General features: G+C 46.8%; 1 protein-coding gene across 2 annotated transcripts in view; it reads left to right on the top strand.

Annotated features, from left to right (window-relative positions):
- Maml3 (mastermind like transcriptional coactivator 3) overlaps positions 1–15,983 on the top strand; it is a 431,258-nt gene that overhangs the window by 66,668 nt on the left and 348,607 nt on the right. The window lies entirely within an intron of this gene.

The following is a 15,983-nucleotide window of genomic DNA, read 5'->3' as shown; positions in this document are numbered from 1 at the left end:
TACTCTTATATTTGGATTTAAGCAAGCCTGATTGGCCAGTGGATCAGGCGAAGTCATTTGAACATCCATGGCAAGGAAAGACAAAGTTATGATAGCTCGAAATGGCGGTTGCTGTGCCCTGCAGAATAGCAAAGCACACCAGTGCCTACGACATCGCACCACCAGTGTGAACACACATGACCCATGTTTTCTAAGAGAAATGTTTTGAAACCCTAGTCATTTTCGCGGTGTACTTTGAAAGACTTGATGGCCCATTTCTGTCACTTTGGGACATTGGAATCTTTTCTATGCAATGCATGCTTTTGTTGTCGTAACAAAGCATCTTAGCTGAAAGGCTTTTGCAGCAATATGGGGAGAATTTTTTACTGTTGGATTAGACTTTTCTTGGATTTTCTGTGTGTAGTTCCATTTTCTCTTCATTTTACTGTTGAAACTTATTTTCACTTCAAGGGCATAAAGAAAAAATAGAAGAAGAAGAAAACAGCCATCTAGTTATCTTGGGATATCCTGAAGTTATCATTTGTAGTCACCCTATTGTATGACAGAACACCAGGACTGATTCCTCATGTGTAACCATGGCTTCCTAGAAACATGCAACTTTTAAAAAGTGTGTGTGTGTGTGTGTGTGTGTGTGTGTGTGTGTGTGTGTGTGTGTCCCATGCATGGACACCAGGAGCAGACATCAAATCCCCTGGAGATGAAATTTCAGGTGGTATCGAGCTGTACAGCATGGGCGTTGGAACTTAACTGGAGTCCTCTGGGTGAACAGCGAGGGATCTTAACCACTGGGCCATTTGGCCAGCCCTGACAGGGGTGTTGTTAATACAGCGCACAGACTGGCAGAAGGATCTGCTTCCTGTTTGCATTTCTTTTGCTCATCGAGTCAATAGGGATAAGAGTCAAAATGAAGACAATTTCTTGGGAAATCCTTTCCTACATGTTAGTTCCCTCTTCCTCCTCTTTAGTCTGTCTCCTGTTGGCAGAATCGTCTCTACACAGAGAGCATAGTGGAGAGGCTTCATCATGGCTGCCAGCCTGAGACCTCCGGTGCTGTAGGTCCTGTTCACCTACACACCTTGTGCTTGTCAAAACGTAGTCACAAGTAGTTGCTTTAAAAAAATTTTTTTTTCCTCCCATAAAAAGTGGCTGGAATTTCCTGGTCCTCTGTTCTCAGTGGAGGGTAAGATCAGTGGCCTGGAGCATGTAAAGGCACAGAAGGATTTTGACCCTCAGACCAGTGCATTCTTGAACTCTGTTCTGAGACAAAAGATGAAGCGGACAGATACTGGAGATGAACTGCTGCGAGTTAAGAGTCCGAGCACGCCAGTCCATCAAAGTGGAGCTCAGGGAGTCACCAAAGGTGTCTTTACACAGCACGCTCATGAGGCTGCTGGGAAGGTGGAGAGTGAGAATCTACCGAGGGAGTTCAGCTGCCCCCAGACCGGAGCAGCAATGGATGCCTAGCTGGAGCTACTAATGCCTTCTGGGTGTGCAGAACAGAGAGAGACAGGGGAAAACAAACACCGTGGAGGACCTTCAAGAGCAGATTCAGAGATGAGAGAAGCTTTGTGCTGAATCCGAGAGAAGAAAGTGTCACAGTGGGATGGGAAGTTGACCGTGGACGTGGGCCCAGGCTCCCTTCCGTGAAGTCACTGTATCTCGGTAGTTCAGTGGAGCTTTCAGTCAAGAAGCAACCTAATCTGTCGGACACATAGCCACAAGTTCAGATGAATTGTTTTTTTAAGTGTCACTTCTCAGTTCAACTGGAATTCCAGTGTTTAGGCTACAGCCATACTCCTTTGGGCGTTTTTAGGTAACATGGATGCCATCTTGTTTATTGTGAAACCATCCTGTAAATTAAAATGATGATGTATTTCGTGCATGCTTTCATGCTAGATGCAAGGGAAGAAATGAACAGGATGTTCAGGGTTCTTGGTCCCTAGTTTCGTGTTTTCCTGCTTTGGTGGAGGAGCCTGGGGACCATGACCTTTTCCGGAAGCTGGCATAAGGACACACAATGGAGGTTGGTCAGAAATGGGAGGGACCAGGGAGGGACCTGTCTCCTGGGTCATAAGTCCAGTGAGCCACAGAAGACAGTTCTTTTGGTGTGTGTGTGTGTGTGTGTGTGTGTGTGTGTGTGTGTGTGTGTGTGTGTGTGAGTGTCTCACGTGACCAGGGGCCAGGGAATGAGGTCACTGCCTCCTCCAGTTTTATAATGTGCCCTGGGGCCTGGGCTCTGTCCCCTGTGAAAGACATCCAAGCCAGTGTGTCCTTTGAAGTTCCTGGCTGCTGCACTTGGGCCAGCCCAGTGGCCGTGCAGCAAGTATGTAACTCCCCATTACCTGTTTGTTAAGAGCTTGGGAAGAAGGAAGCAGAGACCACAGCAAACAGGTTAGGCGACAGGCACAGGCCTTCCTGTTTCCTCAGGCCGCGCTGGCCTGAGAGCAGTTCCTGCGTTGGCTGAGTTCTGCTGCCAGCCAGCTTACAGCCTCGCTGAGGTCCTGGAGCAGATACACAACAACACAGCACAAACCCGCACCCTTCAGAGGGGCATCACAGGAAACATTGTCAAGCTATCTCCAGGCCACAACAGCAACATGAGCTGAGACCCTTTGTTCAACTGCGTAGCTGTTAACGTTTGCATTTCTTTAAGGTTACTGGTCTCCTAAGGTAGTTAATTATGGGGGGAAATGGGATCACGTTTTAAATACTGGAACTATGTATGCATCCTTCCCTGCTGTTACCACAGAACAAACAAAACTTTGAGCACAATACACCCAACTCTTTTTTTTTTTTTCTCATCTTCAAACTAGGTTAAAGGATTCTCTTTCCCTGGAAAAATAAGTTTTGCTTATGTGATCTAAAAATAGTCACTAACATGTCTTCCGCTGCCTTTTTTTTTGAGTCCTTCTCATTTAGGAGGTCCGGAAGTAAAGGCTGGCTTTAGGTCAGGCTTTGTTGTACCTTGAAGTGAAAACTGGAATATTCGAAATGAAATCAAGAGGAAGAAGGGTGTGGGGAGTTGGAGACCTAAACTCAGGTATGGGAGGTGGACCATTTTGAGGGAGAAATGAACTTGAAAATGGCTGCTGCTGCTGCTGCTGTGATGTGGGATGAAATGAACAACACTGTCACGAGCGTCTTCGGAGCAATGAAAGCCTCGTGCTATGCACACTCACGGCTCGTGTCAGCACGCTTCCTGTGCTGCTCACGTGGCAGCACACTGTGGAAAGCCGTGGAACATTTTTGACAGACAAAGCATTCCGAGGACTGTCACGTGACTGCAAGGCATTGGCTCTGAAGTGGTGCATCTCACTAAGGAGGGAAGAGGTGAAGGGTCTCCTACCTTTTTTGTTTGTTTGTTTGTTTTGTTTTGGTTTTGAGACAGGGTTTCTCTGTGTAGCTTTGCACCTTTCCTGGAACTCACTCTGTAGACCAGGCTGGTCTCGAACTCACAGAGATCCGCCTGCCTCTGCCTCCCAAGTGCTGGGATTAAAGACGTGCGCCACCATTGCCTGGCTTCTCTTACCTTTTCCTTGTCTAACGTGTTCTGTAGGATTTGATAAAGTTTCCTCAAGTTGGGGCTTGCAGGATCCTGTCGAGGCATACTTCAGTAGATTGGGACCCATTGTAGACATTCAAATGTGGAGAAATAAGCTGGACCAGGTGGGACAGGCCTGAAATAATTGCTATTCAGAAGGCTGAAGTGGAAGGATAGTCAGTTTGAGGCCTGCCTCAGCTAAAAACTGAGTCCGAGGCCAGCCCAGACAACTTAATGGTACTAAAAAGAAAGAAAGGAAGAAAGAAAGAAAGGAAGGAAGGAAGGAAGGAAGGAAGGAAGGAAGGAAGGAAGGAAGAAAGGAAGAAAGGAAGAAAGGAAGAAAGAAAGAAAGCCTGCCTCTGTGACACATCTCATTGGTCCCAGTACTCAGGCACAGAGGCAGGTGGATCTCTGTGAGTTCAAGGCCAGCCTGGTCTACAGAGTGAGTTCCAGGGCAGCCACAGAGAGACCCTGTCTTCAACAAAACAAAAGACTTTTTAAAAAAGAGAAGAAATAGGGCTATAGCTTGGTGGTAGAGCACTTGCCCAGCCTTTGTGAGGCCCTGGGTGCAGTTCTGAAGGCCATAAAACCAAACAAAAACAAGAGACAAGTCCAACCAACCTACCACAGATTCTCCCAGGAATGACCAGAACCGGGGAGATTCGGTCCTTCTTAGGGAGGGGGTTAGCAGTGAGTTGCACCTGGTTCCCACCGAGAGGGAGTTCCACTTCAGCAGGTTTTGTCTTTTAATCTGGGTGTTTCCTTTGCCACAGCTCTTCTTTGAAGCCAGCGGGAGTTGGTGTGTGGGAGAGAGGCCGGGCCTGGAGGAGGTGTGGCTTGGGCCAAATGCCTGTTAACAGCCTGGGAGAAGCAGAGAACAAGTTGATTCAAAACCAACAAAATCCCCAGACCCTGTCTTTGGCAAAGCGTCATTTGGCTTAGATAAAAGCAGGGAAGACGAGATGGAATCTTACGGTACAACTGAGAGACATGGACGGAAAGAGCAGGAGGCATTGTCTGGGCAGGAGGGTGGGTTAAAGGCAGGGTTCTGACTGGCCTTCGGGTTAGAAACAGCCCAGGTTCTGGAGCTGGGGAGGGTGAGGCAGATGACATTCGTACACACCCTGGGGGCTAGCCATCCCCACACTGTCCCTCCTGTTTTTCTGACTTCTTGAGATTCCACACCAGGCTCTCAGGCCTTCCTCCATGTGGCCCAGGGCAGTCAAGGTACAGGGCCACTGAAGACGGTGTCCGGAGTGCTTGATCTGGAAGCCATTTGCTGGGCATCTACCACGCCACAGTGACAGGCATAAGCTGAGAGGGAATTTTCTTTCCCCCATTTGAGAAGAATTGTAGATGAGCTGGGATGTGAGGGAAGAGACAAGGCCTCACTTGTATTTCCAGGTCCCTGTTTGTTTTCTGCAGATCATCTAGCAAGTCTGAGCCATAGTTTCTCCAAAAAATGGGAGTAATCATCCCTTCTTCCCTCCGTCCCTCCCTTCCTCTCTCCCTCTTTCCTTATTCCTTCTCTCCTCTCCTTTCCTCCCCCCTCCTCTCTCTTTCCTCCCTCCCACCCTTCCTCATTCCCTTCCTTCTTATTTCTTATCAGAAAGAATTTTTTATATTCCAGGTTAGCCTCAAACTCACTGTATAGCTAAAGTTGACCTTGACCTGGTCTGTCGGCCTCCACTCCCAGAGTGCTGGGATTATAGGTGTGGCCACCCTGCCCTGCTGGTGCTGGGGATGGAACCCAGGCTTCGTGCATGTTGGGAAAGCAATTAGCAGTCGAGCTATATCCTCGGCCTAGGAGGGATGCTTTCTATCCCTCTCCCTCTTGGATTTGTTGTGGTTATGAAATAAAACTGATCAGAGAGAGAAGACACAGAGCGAACAGTTAAGTAGTGGATTATCAGGTAAAGTGGTTGGTTCCTTAGAACAAAAGTGAGCTAATCTACCCAGAGCAGAGTGGCCTCGCTCTTTCCAGTCATTACCAGTCAGAGGGAGGCATTCTAAGCGACAACTTTAGGGTCTATTTATGGAAGTTTCTTTTGTTTTTCATCTCCTTTCTTAAATCTTTGGATGGTTTCACCCTGGTCTACAGGACATCTGTTGGGGCTCTGGGGGCTTTGGGGGTTGTTGGGACTTTGTGCCTGTTTCACTTCAACCTTTACCTCCTGAGGTCCGGGGGCCTGGAAAATCCTAGACTGTGTAGGCTTGTCACCTAGGTCACCTCACTCTGTGGACCCCACCTCACTCTGTGGACCCCACAGTCCACCAGGAAGCTACCAGGCGAGGAGGAAGGCGCACTTACGCTGGGTCTCAGTGTGCTTTGATTTAAAGTAAGACTGAGTCTCGACGGTGGAAGGTCGAGTTTCACCTTGCAAACTTGAAGATGAGCAAACTCATCCCACACGGGGCCCCAGGCAGAATAAACTTGCCGAGCGGGTCCTGAACAGCAGAGGAGCTATAAAACATTCCTTCCTGGAGCCCTTTTGACTGGGACCGGGCTCGGCAGGGCGATCGCAGCAGGGATCCTCTCTTCCAGCTGCCTCGTCCTCCTTTGCCTACATTCCCTCCACAGATCTCACTGGGCTGGTTTTATGGGAATGACTGATTAGCTCTGGCTCTGCCTTTGTTGTCATTGGTGGTGCCATGGATACTATGTCATGTTTACTGCCCCTTGACATTTCTTAAAAGGGGTCTTCAAAGCGAGGGTCCTTTGCTAAGATGAGTTTCTGAGCAGTAAACTTGACAGGGTTTAACATGGGCAAAATAAACCTAATGTAAAAGAAAGCAACATAAAAAAAAACCTAGTGCCATCCACCAGAGCCTTGAATGGGAAGGGGCCTCGCCTATGAGGACCCAGGAGGATGGCGAGAGCCATCGTGGCCTCCCGGGGTGGTGGAGCATGGGGCTGCCTCTGTCTCTCTTTTTATGTGACCTCAGCATTTGTAGCAGCAGCTGACTATTAAGGTGACATGATAAAATCATACCAGTCAGACTTCACTGTTAACTACCAGGACTCTCAAATCCAGCCACCACTGACCTGTCCTTTCTTGCGGAGCTTGCCTGGTGCCAGAGACTTGCGCTTCTTCCGCACATCACTGCCACACATCTGGGGACATTTACACGTACCAATGGAACTGGAAATCAACTTGCCAGGGAGGAGTTTCCAAGCTTTATTTCAGTAAACATGTAGTATTGGTAAATAATGAGTCTGTTATATGAGGATGTTTGGGTCTATTTTCTGTGTGTGTGTGTGTGTGTGTGTGTGTGTGTGTGTGTGTGTGCAGGCACATGTGTGTGGGAGTGTATTAAATCTTGAAGGTGCCTGTGAAGGCCAGAGATAACATCGGGAAGTCGTCCTCAGTCACGTCTACATTTTACCCACTCTGTGTTTTGAGACGGGGTCTCTCACTGAACCTGGAGCCCACTCTTTCAGATAGCTACCTCACTCTGGGGTTCATTCAGCCTGTGTCTGCCTCCCAGTCTTAGGTTACGGAACTTTTTATGTGGGTGATGGGGATTCAAACTTGGGTCCTCACACTTGCAAAGCAAGGACATTACCCCAAGGAACCATCTCTCCAGCCCTCATATTTTTTTATTTAGTGAGAAGACAGCCAGTCAGTGGGGGATTTGATTGATGGTGTTCAGGCGTGGGTCATGCACATGTGTTTACGTGTGTGTTCAAGTCCCTGTGTATATATAGTTTTGTTTTCTTGATGTGTTTAATCTCACAGGAAAGACGCTTTTTTTCTTCTGTTTTATACCCATACTTCAGAAGCAATTCTCAGTGTATGCCTGTGGAGGGGTCTAGGCAAATGAAGTCTAAAATATGTTTAGAAGATACAAAGTGGCATTGATAAAGTCATAGATATTCCAACAACAGTGATACAATGTATTACTATAAAGGATTATGTTACAATGTATGAGTGAAAGGAATATATTATGTAACCACATTGTATCCATGTATTGAAATACAGCCCTTTTTAGTAAGCCACAGGGGGAAAATACGCATCTCACTGCTCATAGATTTGGGTTTAAGGGTGTACATATATTTAACTGTGCTTAATAATGAAAATGATTAATTCCCCTTCTCCCATAGAAGAGTGCTCAGTGCAGAATTTCCCTTTATAAACAAACAAAACAGTCACGTGGGGGTTGCCTTATATAGAGAGCGGAAAGACTTAAAGCTGTGTGTCGGTTTTGGTAAGATCAGGGTTTCATGCTAAAATAGTCAACGCTGGTAGCCTCTGCTAACCAGGCCGGCTTCTGTGTAGGGAGAACACAAACCAAAGATTAAAAACAAACAAAAACAAACAAAAAAACAAAACAGAAATGGAAAACTTTCTTGTGTAACTCCACGGTGGATATTTACTAACTTAACAGCTTTCTCTCTCTCTCTCTCTCTCTCTCTCTCTCTCTCTCTCTCTCTCTCTCTCTCTCTCTCTCTCTCTCTCATTCATGTATATTCATATATATATATATATATATATATATATATATATATATTCTCGTTATGTAATGCAGGCTGGGTTCCACAGCCTCTGCAATGCTGTCAGTGTTTTGGGGACACCCGTCCAGTGACCATAGTTTGAGTCGCATTCTGTGGGCACACATGCTAATCACTGGAGGCACATCTGCCCGTCGTGGCTGAATGGGGGAAAGAGCCTGAATGAGTTGTATGTATTCCAGCTTCTCTGAGGTCTCGGCCTCCTGTTTTAATCCTTGAGTAGTCCTTGCCTCCAGTTTCTTACATTGTATGCCGTCGGGTTCATTACACACGTCCTAACTTCTCATTTTCCACAAATTAACCTTTACTTCAAAAATGGAAGTGACTAAACATTCTTTTCCCGCCTCACAATTAGCTACCACTTACACTGTGGAATTCTTTGTTCAAGGGAGTATTGTGTTGTTATTTTCTTGAATGCCTTGGAAGCAAATCCAAACATCTGTCTTGCGTTTCGTAAAAAACTTATTTTACACTGATTTACACCTTTGTGATTCCGAATGTTTTCCAGGTTAGCCTGAGACATTTTCATGACAATTAGGAAAATCAGTATATGGCTTCCTCCTGTCTCTGGCCTTGAGGGCCTGTGTGCCGGCCACGTGGACTAATGCAGAATTCACAGCAGTATTGAGTCATTGGGAAACATCAGCTACTTCCTCATCTGCGGGTGAAAATTGACTGTTTTTCAGGAATCCAAGGAACCTTTGTTGAGAGGAGGAAGATTGTTAAGTGTTCAGTTTCTCAAGGAAAGGAGACAAAGCATAACCTTTGCCTACTTCTTATGTGTGCTTCTTCCAGGGGACCATTCATCCATGATCATGTCCCCCACAGTGGGCTCTTTAAAAGACCATCATGGTTGAGGTTGCCTTCCATATTGGAAACTGAGGCAGCCGTGTCTTTACCAAGTGCCTGGAGAGCACTGAGCTCTCCTTTCCTGGCATCTCTGTCTTCCCAGTGACCCCGGCAGGGCCTCAGAAGGCCTGGTTGCTGTTTTTGGATAACTGGGGCCCTCTTGGTTGTTTGAATGCTTCTGTGGACACGCTTTACAGTTTTGTCCACCCCAGACCTTTCTCTCCTGTCTTCTTTCTCTCTTGTGACAGTGGTCTCGAGGTCACCCATCAGCCTCCTCTCTAGTCCTCAGGACGGGCCTTGGTGTGTCTGCCACCCTGGGAAAGTCCTTCCCTGCAGCCCAGCAAGGAGTTCCTCTCATCTTGGTGGCAGGAACCAGAGACAGGATTAATCTGAGTGTGTGGTCTGTGCTGTTTTATGCCTGCCTTTCCCACTCTTGCCTGACCCCCTCTTTCCCTCTTCTAGTTAGGGTTCTATCACTTACATTTCCCTCAGAAGGCACAGATCTCTGAGGTAGGCTGGATGGCATGCAGGGTCTTCTACTCCCTTGTCCCCCTCCCCATCCCCCCCCCCCGGGAGGCGGGGCCCTGAGAAGAGTCCAGAGTGGTCTCTGGTTACCAGGCAGTAGCTGGTGTCACATTGAACAACCCTGAGCCCTGTTGCTTTTTCCACAGGACTGTGCAGGGGGCATAAAGGCGTAATAAAAAAGAATCCTGTGTGTCTCCATGTCCAAACTAATATAGAGTCTGAATGCTCGTACTTGGTGTTGTGATACCGCACGCGGGAGGCACCGGCTGGCCAGGCCAGGGTATCTCACTCGTGAGGGAAAACATGCCGGGCAGGAGGGCTGCGACGCCTAGACAGTCACTGATCAGAGAGATGAAGAGAAAGAGAGGGAAAGATGGAGGCAGAAAGAAAGAGAGGGACAGGGGGTCGAGGGTGCACACCTCGTGGGAATGGAGAGAGCGAGCGGGGGAGGGGCACTTTTCTTTTTTAAGGGGACTTCATGTCATGGTGCTGGATGGGTCTCCAAGGGGCGGGTCAGAGAACTAACGCTTGGTAGTCTGATAAAGTTGGGAATGATTGGCCAACTGTGAGTGATAGCATCCTTGTCTCCTCATGTCTGGTCCCCCTCCCCTGGTCCTGGGGTTGCCTGTATTGTGTTGTCTTGTCCTTGGCTTTCCTAGTGTTCTCAGGCCCTCTTGGGAGGTGCAGGAAACAGGGCCGAAGCGCTGGCTTCTAAGAAAGGCTGTCGCAGCCGATTCACTTCCAGAAGCTCTGGAAACAGAAAGACTCGACCTGGTTTTCAACTCTGCTTTGCTCTGAAGGGCTGGGGGCACTTTGATGAAAGATGTCATCAGCTCGCTTCTGCAATTGCCCTCTAGAAAGTTTTTTCTTTCATCATTTATCCCTGTGTTCAAGCCCATGGCAGCTGTAAGACAGTCTTATAACACTGCTTCAGAATAGGCAGACGGAAGCCGGTCTGTTTATGACTTCCTGTGGCACAGGAAGCTGAGCTCTGTTCTGTTGCATTTCAGAACTCGGTAGTATCTTCAGAATGGACAAAGTGAATTATAACAATTATCGTTGTCTTCATTATCATCTTCATCATCCTTTTTCAGGCTCTTACTTTTAGCCCTGGCTGTCCAGGGACTCACTCTGTAGACCAGGCTGGCTTAGAACTCGAGAGATCCGCCTGCCTCTGCCTCCTGAGTGCTGGGATTAAAAGCACATGCCGCCATACCACAGGACAGGGGAGGCATCCTTACCTCACCACAGGGTCCCACTTCCCTCATTTTTGTATGATGCCTCATCCAGAGATTGCAATCAGACCAGTTTTGTTTCTACTGTTAATTTATGATAGCAATATATTTTCATTTTGAAAACATAAGATATTGAGTATATTGTTATTATTATTTTTATATTACAGAACAGATCGAAGGCAGAGCTTTCAGCCACCATAATGTCTTCACTTCCTCACATCTCCTCTAACCCTGTGGGTATCTGACATAACATCTCATACCCAGTGGGTGCTCAGTGCAGGGTGTGGGGAGGTGAGGGGGAGCAAAGAGGAATGGGGCAGGGAACTCATCCCTCTGTCAGAGTCCCTCTGGAGGGGATGAATGAGGAGCTGAGCTGAAAAGGTGGGTGTGACCTGGGACCTAAAGCAGGACAGTTGGACAGCTTTGGGGCCTCTCATGGATTTACTTAGAACTGGCCACCCCTTCGTATGCTGTCTGTTGGTCAGATGGGGTGGTGAATTGCATTTACGGAAAGCTCACCCTGGGATCGCAGTCATTGGGACGAGTACATCAGACCCTCTCTTTCTTTTCTCTTGTCCTGCATGAGCTGAGAAGTCAAAAAGATGACAGTTTCTCTTCGATCTGTGATAGGTTTCTGTTTGGGAGGAAGTGTGTCGAGAATAGAGGGATATGACAGCTCCCGGGACCTCCCCCTGGTTTTCTTCTTTAGCATCGGCACTGTGGACCAAGTGGGTGGAGTGGGAGCCGGAAGTGTCTGGTGGCTGCGCCAGGGTTGAGGAACTCGTGGTCGCTGTTGGATTACATTGGGCCGCCTGTTCTTAGTCCCCCACAGCCCCCCGCACGGACTCATGTCTTAGACATGGACACATTCTTCAAATAACACATTTGGGGACATTCTTGCACTCCACCCCAGCCTGCCCAGGGACTCTTGGATAATGAATGGGAGCTTTCTTAACGAATGATATTCTTGACCATCTGTCCAGCTGGTCACTGAGAACATACGGCTGATGCATGCACGCTGCTTTTTGCGTAAAATTATAAATGTAAAGATTATCGTTTTCCTGAATCTGGAAAGAGAAAGTCTCTTGATACATTTCATGATAGATTTAGATTAGGTTGCTGTTGTTTTTAAAAATATGAGTCCCATAAGGCTTTGTGTCTAAAAACTGAAGTGTTGTTTGTTTTGTTTTTTTGGTCCTAGGCTAGTGTGTATGTTTGTGTTTATTCTCAGATGTCACTTTGGATCTCTTAACATTAAAAAGAAGTGGCTGTCTTGGTTCTCTGCTCTTTTGTCATTAACTGAAATAAATACATTTTTTTTTCAGACCTGATTCTTCTCGCTTCTCCACACCTCCAACTCCACACCTTCTTTTCCTCTCTCTTTAGAAGACAAACAGGCAAATTAAAAAAAAAAAAAAGAAGAAGAAAGCAAAACAAAGGAACAACATGAGAAATGTATTCACACACACACACACACACACACACACACACACACACACACCATAAAAACTCAAAATTGGAAACAAGCAAAAGATAAGTTGGTAAAAAAAAAATAACCAAACAAATCAATATGAGACAAAAATCTCCAAATCTACCATTGAGTTCATTTTGTGTTAGCATCTACTACTGGACTTGAGTGTGGTTTGTCTACCCAGTGAGAATCCGTTTGAGAAAACTAATTTTTCCTTTGCAAGTGATCCTCAATTAGAGATAATATCTTGGTCGGGGGATGGGAGCTCATGTCCACTTCCCCCTCTCAGAGCCGGGACCTCATCTGGCTTGGCCTCCTCGAAATAGATCCCTGAGACCTGTTGACCCTCTGCTCTTAACGTGTGAATTGGCATGAGTGACCACATGTGTAGGATGTGAAGTTCCACCTCCAGGTCAAGTTGTAAAATTTAAGAAGCTGGGCGAGTGTTCCTGCAGGGCTTCTCAGAGCTTTTAGCAATGTTTCCAGGAAGAGGCCAGTGGAGTCAACTGGATGGAATGAGTTCAGACAGCCTTGCTGTTTGCACTGGTGGGGTCAGAGGGAAGAGGGAGAGACCTAGGCACATGGGGCCTCCCCACCAGTCCTCTCAAGACAGCTGTTGGAGAAACTACCAGTTTTTGTCCTCCTGCCAAGGACAAGGACAAGTGCGTACCTGACAGACCAAGATGGCTCCAGCAGAGGCAACTTGGGCGAGTGGTCCACAAAGCTGGTGTTCCGCGGAAGGCTGTAGCATCCCTTCTCGAGTGGCATGTGCTTGTCTGATGTGGGAAGCCTAGTAGTTGTCCTGAGTACCCAAGATCAGGTTGAAACAACGCTAGCTAGCAAGGCCTGATGCACAGAGTGGTTATTAGCAGGGAGGAGATCTCACTACTGATGCCTGAAGTGGGTGGATGATTTGTGGGGGTTCAGGGCTCAAGCACGTTTGAGTAAGATGTCATAAGCTAAAGCATGAAGAAGTCACCCCTGGTTGGGTTGTCTGCCCCTCTCCCCCCCCCCCAGCCTTGGTGGCTCTTCTGAAAGCATTTGCTCTGCTGGTATCCTTCCTCGAGGAGGAGGTACTGTGCTATATTAAGGCTTTATTGTGTGTGTGATTCTAACTCAGACATCATCCCTGAGCAAAGGTGAGTTTCACTTTAGTTGTGGGTGTCAGTTGCAAGAAGATGGTACATGTTTACTTTGTGTGTGTGTGTATATTGCATGTGTGAACAAGCCAGAGGACAAACTTGGGTGTTGTTCCTTACATATTGCTTACCTTTTTTGATATAAGGTCTCTAACTGCCCTAGAAGAACCCCAGCTGTCCAGAGAGCCCCAGCCACCGGCCTGTCTCTATCTCCCTACTTCTGGCATTACGAGGATCGAACTCAGGTCCTCTTGCTTACAAACCAAGTGTTTTACTGACAGCCTATCTCCTCATCCCTGTTATTTTTTTGGGGGGGGCTCCTGCTTTCATTTATGGAGCCCCTCCGACCCCGTTTCTCCCCTCTCCAGTGACTTCCGCTTTATTCTGGTTGTCTTCATTGGTGAACTGAAAAAGTAAGCTCACTTTCAAAGGGGGGAGAAACATTTTCATAATGGAAAAGCAAGATTATTGTATATTAAAATATGATTATCTCTAGCTTTAAAGTTGAAGTACTTACTTAGGCTAAAATATTAAGAGAGATCCTTTCCCAGGCATTGATTTCATGTGAATGTAGGCAACTCATTCAACAAATTATTCTGAAGTACTCGCTGAGTGCCGAGTGCTGAAGCCACAATCAGAAATGTGGTGGTAAGCCGGGCAGGCGATATCCCTGTTTCTGCAAACTAAAATGACAGTCTGGCTCAGTGTCAGCTTAGGGTTTTTTTTTCCTTTCTTAAAAGAAAACAAAAGAACAACAAAAAACAAGTCCAGTGTGGTTTTTCCCCGGAGAATGATTTTACTACACATTCTCTCTGTCTCTGTCTCCTGCCCCTCCCCCATTCTCTCCCTCATATTTGGATGTATACATTCATATACACGAGAGTATATGTGTGCTCGTGGGTGTCCAGGTGTTCACACATCTATATATCTGTTTACCTGTTGCTTTTCTCCTCGTTTGTACATTTTATTTGGTGTGTGTGTGTGTGTGTGTTTCTGTGTACTGCACATATATGGAGCTCAGAGGACAACTTGTAGGAGTCAGTTGGTTCTTGCTTGGTGGCAAGTACCTTCACCCAACGATCCGTCTTTACCGTTTAAATCTGAAGCTTAGTTGTCAAGTCTAACTGGCCAGTGAGCTTCAGGGGCTTCCTTCATCATCCTCATGAACACTAAGCTCACAGGCCCGACCCACTCCCAGCATTTTCCTGGGGTGCTGGGGATCTGAACTCAGGTCCTTATGTCTGTGTGGCCAGTGTTTTCACAACGAAGCCACCTCCCTAGCCCCTGATTTTACTATATGTCTGCTTTCTGGTCCTTCACCCCCACATGTAAAATGGTCCTCCTTTCATAGTATCACACCTCAGGACGTGTTCCTTAGTCTGATTTTCTCTTCTGGAGAGAAAGAGCCAGATCTCTACAGATGACCTTTGTTGGGACAGAGTAACCCTGTACTTGGCCTGCTCGGTAGGATTTTAAGATTGCAGTAATCAAGGTACAAGTTTTTTATATATATATTTTTTATTTTTCTTGGTGTCAAGTCAAAGCTGATTCAATCACGTACAGATGACGTTATTCAAGCTACTGCCAGAGCACGGTTTTTCTGAGCCTCCCATCGTTGGGCATTTCCACCGTGCTTTTCACTCATTATTATTTTTTTTTTTTTCAGGCAGTGAGGAAGTTCAGAATGCCCAATCTGTCACATTGTGCATTGTGTGGGCAGCCCCTGCAGTATTTGGTGGAAGTAGGTGAGAGAGAGGCAGATGGAGGCTGGACAGAATGCAGACAGTGGGCAAGAGCTGTGGCTTACTGAGTACTGACTGTCTACCAGAGAATGGTCTGGGAACTTTTAAGTAGCAATAATGATGCAAGCGCCCTCCATTGTGTTGATGGAGCACCCCTGTGTGTACCCGGCTCTGGTCTTGCCTTTTATAGGGATTTATACACTGACTCCTCCCGGGTGTATGACTCAGGTGGTGCTGTTTGTTATTGTTTTAAAAACGGGGAGCTGGAGCCAGGCGGTGGTGGTGCACGACTTTAATCCCAGCACTCTGGATGCAGAGGCGGGTGGATCTCTGTGAGTTCGAGGCCAGCCTGAACTACAGAGTGAGTTCCAGGACAGCAAGGACTGAACAGAGTAACCCTGTCTTGAAAAATAAAATAACAAAAAGAAAGGCTTTTTAGGCATTTAAAGTTGCAGAGCGTAAGTAGTCAGGGTTAGGGTTTAAATCTCTTTTTCTCACTCTCAGGTTCACAGAGTTCTCATTACTGAACTTAAGAACTGGCCCAATTAGTCTGAAAGGTACCAAGGCAGAAACCCTTGTGAGCACTCACCGCAAATCTTTGAACATTTTGTGTATAAATTTCTAGTGGTCACATCGCTCCTTTCCTCCGACAAAAGACTTCATGATGCCCTTTCCAAACTGTTTACTGAACACCCACTGTGTCTGAGCCTTTATGTTCAGGGTTACAAGAGAGTCAGTCAGCTATCTTCAAGGAATTATTAAGTGCCAAGGCTGAGGAAGCCACAGTGAGTGCCCTAAACATAGCACTGGGACTTTACCACATTCCCGCCATTGAGATTACAAAGTCCATTTTGCTTGGGGAAGCCTGTGACTGCTTGGACCAGCAGAACACACGAAAGAATGCAGTGTGCCTTCTGTGACTTCCAAGACTTAAGCCAGGAAAGGCCTTTCTGTTCGTGAAAGCCACG

This window comes from Peromyscus maniculatus, chromosome 6 (assembly GCF_049852395.1).
Source record: "Peromyscus maniculatus bairdii isolate BWxNUB_F1_BW_parent chromosome 6, HU_Pman_BW_mat_3.1, whole genome shotgun sequence".
Classification (NCBI taxonomy): Eukaryota; Metazoa; Chordata; class Mammalia; order Rodentia; family Cricetidae; genus Peromyscus; species Peromyscus maniculatus.
This window is presented reverse-complemented; position numbering and strand designations above follow the sequence as displayed.